This window comes from Hipposideros armiger, unplaced genomic scaffold (assembly GCF_001890085.2).
Source record: "Hipposideros armiger isolate ML-2016 unplaced genomic scaffold, ASM189008v1 scaffold_447, whole genome shotgun sequence".
Taxonomy (NCBI): domain Eukaryota; kingdom Metazoa; phylum Chordata; class Mammalia; order Chiroptera; family Hipposideridae; genus Hipposideros; species Hipposideros armiger.
This window is the reverse complement of record NW_017731797.1, coordinates 53,269-59,586: the sequence shown is the minus strand read 5'-3', so window position 1 is coordinate 59,586 and position 6,318 is coordinate 53,269. Positions and strand designations below refer to the sequence as shown.

General features: G+C 56.6%; 1 protein-coding gene across 7 annotated transcripts in view; it reads right to left on the bottom strand.

The window, feature by feature from the left end:
* The window catches only part of ARHGAP27 (Rho GTPase activating protein 27), a 40,082-nt gene extending 35,432 nt beyond the window's left edge, over positions 1-4,650 (bottom strand). Inside the window, exons 1-2 of one of the 7 annotated variants that reach the window (XM_019665658.1) lie at positions 4,563-4,650; positions 3,489-3,624 (exon numbers count right to left, since the gene is read on the bottom strand). The gene's annotated coding sequence lies outside the window, so the exon portion shown is untranslated. Of the gene's footprint in view, positions 1-2,891; positions 3,243-3,267; positions 3,457-3,488; positions 3,992-4,249; positions 4,315-4,562 lie in introns of those variants that run through there. The other 6 variants (XM_019665655.1, XM_019665657.1, XM_019665659.1 and 3 more) reach the window with 6 other exon arrangements.
* Between the last annotated feature and the right edge of the window lie 1,668 nt (positions 4,651-6,318).

Here is a 6,318-nt window from a genome sequence, read left to right as displayed (position 1 = left end):
CACCTCCTTGCACCTCAGGTTTCCTCACCTGAGAAGTGGAGCTGTTTTGAGGATTAAATAATTTATTTAAAGCATTTGGCATGGTTCCTAGCACATAGTAAACACTGAATAATTATCTACTATATTGATAACATTGCATTGCATAATTGAAATTTGTTAAGAGTACAACTTGAAATGTTCTCACCCAAAAATCTGTGAATAAATAAGGTGATGGGTGTGCTAATTAACCAGATGGAAGGAATCCTTTCACAGTGTGCACATATATCAAAGCATCACGATGGACACTTTAAATATCTTACAAGTTTATTTATCAATTATACCTTAATGAGGCTGAAAAAAATTTAATTTAATGGTATAAAAAATAAAATACATGTCTATAAAAAACAATGAGGAGGAGGATGGAGAAAGGTAACAGTTGGTACTAGGAACCGGGCTGAGAGCTTTATACATATTAACTCATTTAATCCTCACAGTAATCCTGTGGTGTTGGCACTATTATAATAGCCATTTTGAGAAGGAGAGGAAATGGAGGCACAGAGAGGTTAAGTAAGTTGGCTGTGGTCACACAGCTAGTACGTGGAGTTTGAATGCAGGAGTTTGGCTCCAAAGCCTGCATCCTTATCCATCCAGTGAATGCCTATAGGTATTAGCTGTTGTCATTACTGCCACCATTACATGCCAGGGACAGTGCTGGGGACAGAAATGCACAGGACGTGGCCTTCGCCTTCCTGTAGTCCCTGGTCTGGCTGAGGGACAGACATTCAAGTGTCCGGTTTCAGTGCTACGTGAGAGAAACTGAGACCTGTCCTAAACACCATGACAGATCCTGTTTCAGAGGTGGGGTGGGGAGGCAGGGAGACAGGACGAGGCTCAGCCGCCAACTGGACTCTAGTCTCCCGCTCGCCAGGGGCGGAGATCCCAAGGGTTACATCCTGAGGGAAGGAGAGGAAACACCTGCAGAATCCCCCGGTACAAAGCCTGCCTGGCCCTGCTGCATGTGTCTTCGTGGTGCTCTAGGGGAGCTTTGAGGGGGCGAATGTTCCAAGTCCAGGGAAGCTTGGGAACCTGCCCCAGGATGCTCTGGACACCTGGGGGCAGGATGGGGCCAGGCCCTGGGGCATTGGGAATGGGAGCTTGGCCACGGCTCGCCCCGTGGCCTCAGTTGTGGTCCAGGGGAACCCAATCCAGGGCGGAGACGGTGAGTCCCACCGAGCAGCTGGGCAGGCTACATTGTGTTCCATGGGGTGGCGATGCTGCCAGCTGCCAACTGCCGAGTGGCCGATCAGTTCACTATGTTGGTCTCCCCAGGAAAACCCCAGCTTTCAGGGAACAGGAAGCCACCATTTATCACCAGGAAAACGTGGGGGGTGCACAGGCTGTTCCTGAGCTGGCAGGAAGGGTGGGGCTGATTTGGATGGAGTCACCTCTGTCATCTGCTCTCTGCTCACAGTCATGGAAGCCCTGGGGGCCAGCCAGGCCCAGAGCCTTCCCTGTAAGCCACTGGACCCTGGGCCTGTCACACTTAGGCCTTACAAATGATGTGGGCGGGGACGTCAGGGAGGCGTTCCCATTGCCAGTGGCAGCCCCCTGGCTAGGTCCTCTGAGAGAAAGGGGGTCCCACATCCAGGACCTGCCCATTCTGTCTCAGTCCATCTTGTCCTCTCACCCTCCATCCTGGCCGACTCAGTCCAGGCCTCCTCACCTCCCAGGAGAAGTACACCAGCCTGTGCCCCGCTGCTGCCACGTTGGGTCTTTTCTAAACTGATCAGAATGTGACAGTCTCATGTTTAAAACCCTTTAGTGGCTCCCCAAGGCAGGCAGAATGAAACCCAAACGGCTTTCGTGTGGCACACAGGACCTTTGAGGTCTGGCCCCTGCTCCCACAATCCAGCTGTGCTGAGCCCCCATAGGTCCTGGCGAGTCCCACTCCCACTCCCTCCATGCCACAGGTCCCCTTAGCCAGGAGAGCCGGGTCCTCCCTTCCCCTTTCTTCTCTTTAGTTCTTCTTCTAAGCCCAGGTTCACTCTATATGGGATGCTATTTGTGCTGCGGCAACGCTGTCTCCCTGTGCACAAGGACAGAGTGAGGTCGGGAAGCATGCTCTGACAACACCGACGGGGGTGGGACTGGAGGAGGGGTGCCCCCAGCTTCCTGCCTGACTCTTTCATACTGTTTGAATACCATCTTTGTAAAGAAGAAAACCATATTTTTTTTCTTAATGAAAAACAAACAAANTTTTTTTTTTTTTTAGCTGAGCCATCCTGCTACCTATTGGCAGCTTAGCTCGGGCCGGGCATCGAACCGCTGTTGCTCAGAGCTCAAACTCTTGAGCGAGCTCTTAACCAACTAAGCCACTCAGCCGGCCATGACAACTCTTTTATTCTGTGGCGTTGATTATAAGATTTGAGCTTCGCTCAATCCCTTGATGGGGAGATTGTGGGTAATACTGGTCCGGCTTTACAGCCAGGGAAGCCTTGGCTCAAAGAGATGGGGGTGGTTGCTCGCGAAAACGTCGACGCCACAATTTGCCTAAAAGTTGATTGGGCTTTAGTTTCCCTGTCTGTGAAATGGGAAGAACAGCCTATTCCCCACCCCCACCCCCATCCCGTCCTGACACCTCCAGCCCTCAGGGAATTCGTGTCCACAGTGCCTCTTCCCTCCAGGCGTCTGTGCCCCGGACCCGCCGGGTCAGGGTTGGGGCGCGGGCTCTGGGAGTGTCCCTTCCCCGCTTAGTTAGTCCAAGAGCTTTGGCATAAGGGCTGCGACTGCCAAGGCCAGGGAACCGGTTCTGTCTGTTTTTGTTTCCTTCCCTAGGGGCTTCGCCGTAGACGTGAACCTGGAGCTCTGCCCGCCCAGACTGGCCCACGCCGCCCCTGCTCGCCAACTCTCACCTCCACCTCCGGAGAAAGGCTCGGCCTCCTCAGCCTGACTGCCTGCCCTGCGATCTCTACCTTGCCCCTTGAGAGTAGCCTCTAGAGGATGCACTTTGTGTGAGTGACTACCAGTGCGGTTTTTCCAGGGGTCCCCAAAGCTCTCCAGGAGTGATCACCACAACCCCCACCCACTCCAGGCCAGCTCAGCCTGGATCCTGGTGTGCCGCGGCAGGGGGTCAGAGCCTAACTGTAAATCTGCTTGTATCCCTCCATCAAAGAGAGGAGTTGCTGGCCTCCTCCGGAAGTGACTGGTCCCTCTAATCCTTCACACTGACCACACCTCCTGTCCCACAAAGGTGGCCCGGAACCAGCAGCTGGGAGCTTGACTGCTTACTGAGGCCGGGGGACCCAAGAAACAGGATCCTGCCGCGGGGCGCGTAGCGCTCCTTCTCTGTTTTCCTCAAGCTTTCCTCGATGGGAAAAGAAGTGTAAATTGAGTCACTAAGCACACTGGGCCCTGGAAGCGGGGTCAGTGCGCGGCCGTGAGCTAAGCAAACAAACCCCCAGGAGAACTTCTTGCTACCTTCCCTGCCCCCGCCCCGCTACGCGACTCACTCACGTTGGCTGGGCGGGCCTAGGGAGCCCATGGGCTGGATGGGCGGAGCCGGCGGATGGATGCAGGTTAGGCCCCTGCCATCTCGTTGGGCGGGGCTTCCGAGAGCTAGGCTGAAGAGACCTCCTGGAGCAGGAGCTGGCAAGCGGAGTAAAGAGGCAGAGGGACGCTAAATAGGGTTGCCCCCAATCCCCAAAGCGTCTGTGTCTGGGAGAGACGAAGCGAGCCTGAATGGGTCTGTCCGGTCCGGTGGGGACACTGGGAGCGAGGCCCGGTGCCAGAAAAGGCATGAGGGAGTGGCAGGGGCAGGGTGGGCTGCGACTCAAGGGGCGCTAGTGGGTCACAAGCAGAACCTAGGGAAGGTAAAGTCCCGCCCCTGCCCCTCCCCTCCCCCCCCACGCGGAATCTGTAGTCCGCCAGCTCTGCGTCTCCGGGACTGCTCTACCCGGGCTCGTCTCGCCCGGGCGTTCCCAGTCTGAGCGAGGCCACTTGCACTCTGAATCACCAAGTACGAGCCCTTTCCAGCCGGATTGCAGGCACTACCCGCTCCGGGCCCACCTCCGCCCTCCCCAGGCCCTTTCGGGGCGCAGCTCAGCCGGCCTGGGAAAACTCGTAGAGGGGTTCCCACGGCAGGACGCCCACCGGAGCGCAGGGTCTTGGGCTGGGTGGGGAGGAGACCCGGGCCTCGGCTCCTTCCCCGACCCTGGAGGAGAGAAGAGAATGGGAGGAATGCGGGGAGGATCCCTGGAGCGCAAGGACGGACCTGTCGCCAGGAGGTGCCCTGCGTCCATTGCCCCAGCGACGCGAGTCACAGTGGCGCCAACGCCGGGATCGGCGCGCTGGGGCTCATCCTGCGTTCGGATGGGGAGTCGCCCTTAACCTTCCCCGCCCTCCCGGTGGTGGTGGGGGAAATTCGTCCCGAGCGGCCTCCTCCCGGGACTACGCAGCTTCCATCCCAGCGCGGTGCGAACGGGAGCAGGCGCGCGGTGCTCCCGGGTAAGGACACGCCACCTGCGGTACCCCCATCCCACCCCCGGCTCAGCACCCCCTCTCCCGGTCCGGCCTGGCTTTGGCACCTCGGGGTGTCCACTCGCTAGCCTCGCCTCCACTTGTCCCGGCAGGCGCGCGTGGGCTCGGCGTCCGGCTCTCCCTCCTCCACCGCCCAGCTCCGGCGCTGCCGGGTTTCCTGTTCAACAATATAGCGAGGGAGGCACCAGCGGAGAGCACCCGGCAGAACTTCCTCCCGGGCAGGGGCTGGGCTGCGGCTGGGAGAGACAATCCCCGGTGTCCTGGCTTCCTGTCCCCTCTGGGCCGGGCCAGCGCCTCGGGAGCAGAGACGCCACCCCCTCCCCCCCGCACCTCCCAGGATCCAGGGCCACACCTGGCTATCTCCAGGGAGGTGGAGGCAGCAGGACCTGGATGGTGGGATCATGGGAGGAGGGAGCCTCCTCCTCACCAACTTCTGGCCAGATTTCCCTCCCACTGCTTGATCTCCACCCCCTTCTTGATCCTAGTGGGGGAGGAGGGCCACCCTCCAATTTGCCTATAGGGTAAGATCAGAGCAACCTCCTGGGCTGGACTCAAGAGCCTCATCTGCACCCGTTTTGTTTCCAGTAAACTGGGGACAGTAACACCTACTTCACAGAATTGTTGGGGAGATTAAATGAGATGCACCAAGAACAATGTTATTTTCATATAACAACACAGTATATTATGATTATCATTAATTATGAGATGAGCCGTCCTCCTCGTTGGGGTTGGATTGAGGTCTCCAAACCTTCCATCCTCCTTTAGGCAGGAGGTTCTCGAGAAGCGGGAAACAAGTGTCCTCACAGGCACTTGGCTGAGGATGGAGGCACTGAGTCCAGAGGCAGGTCACTGGTCCCTAGGCCTCTGGTGGGCCTGCCTCCCCCAGGCCCTCAGACCAAGTTCCTCTGCGGGAGGCCTTTGAAGGAAGCGGGGCTCACAGGACTGGCCGAGGGTGCTTCCTTATAGGCTGAAGGAACAGGAAACTGCCGACTGGAATGTCTTTTTCAGTCCCATTTCCCTGCAACCTGATTTCCCTGGGAATTAGTCTGGTTTCTTCTTCTGTCCTTACAATGAGCACTGGTGGGCTTCCCCCTGCAGGGGTCTCCTGGGCTTCTCCTGGATTCAGAGGAAGGTCTGCAGCCAAGTAAAAGCCACTTTGAGACCTATAGCAGGGGCCCCGCTCAAACAGCCTGTCCTGGAGCCCCTTCTCTCTCAACCCAACGGGAAACACAAACCTGAGGTTGTACATAGTCCAGTGTCAGGGGCCTAACGCACAGGGAAGAAGCCATCATGATGGGATTTCGGGCATCAGCTTCAGTTGTTGTATACCAGTGTCTGTGAGTAAACCTCCCAGAGGCCTGGAAATCTGACTCCATGGGGGGCTCTGCCTCCCTGGAGTGGCAAGGGTGGGGTATAGACTACACCTGTTCCTTCCTCTCTCCTCCATGCCCACTGCTGGCACACAAGCCCCTAGCTTGCAAATGTTCCACCCATCACACACACTCTCCCCTGCGCCTAGGGACTAATAGGACAGTGGAAGCCTCATCAGAGGTTAATGAACGGACCTGTGGTTTCCCCCAATTAGGGGCAGCATTAGAATTCAGAAGCCAGACCAGTGATTAGAAAGATCAGGTCTTTACTGTACAATCATTCAAAAATCACCCAACAGCAGGTCCTTATATATATTGCAAAGCACTTCTCAGGGTCAAGGCCCCTCACTGCAAACAGTTTATTGCATAACACGACATTTTAAAAATAGTGTGGTCACTGCTGAGGTTCACCTCAGCTTTCCATCGGAGGTGA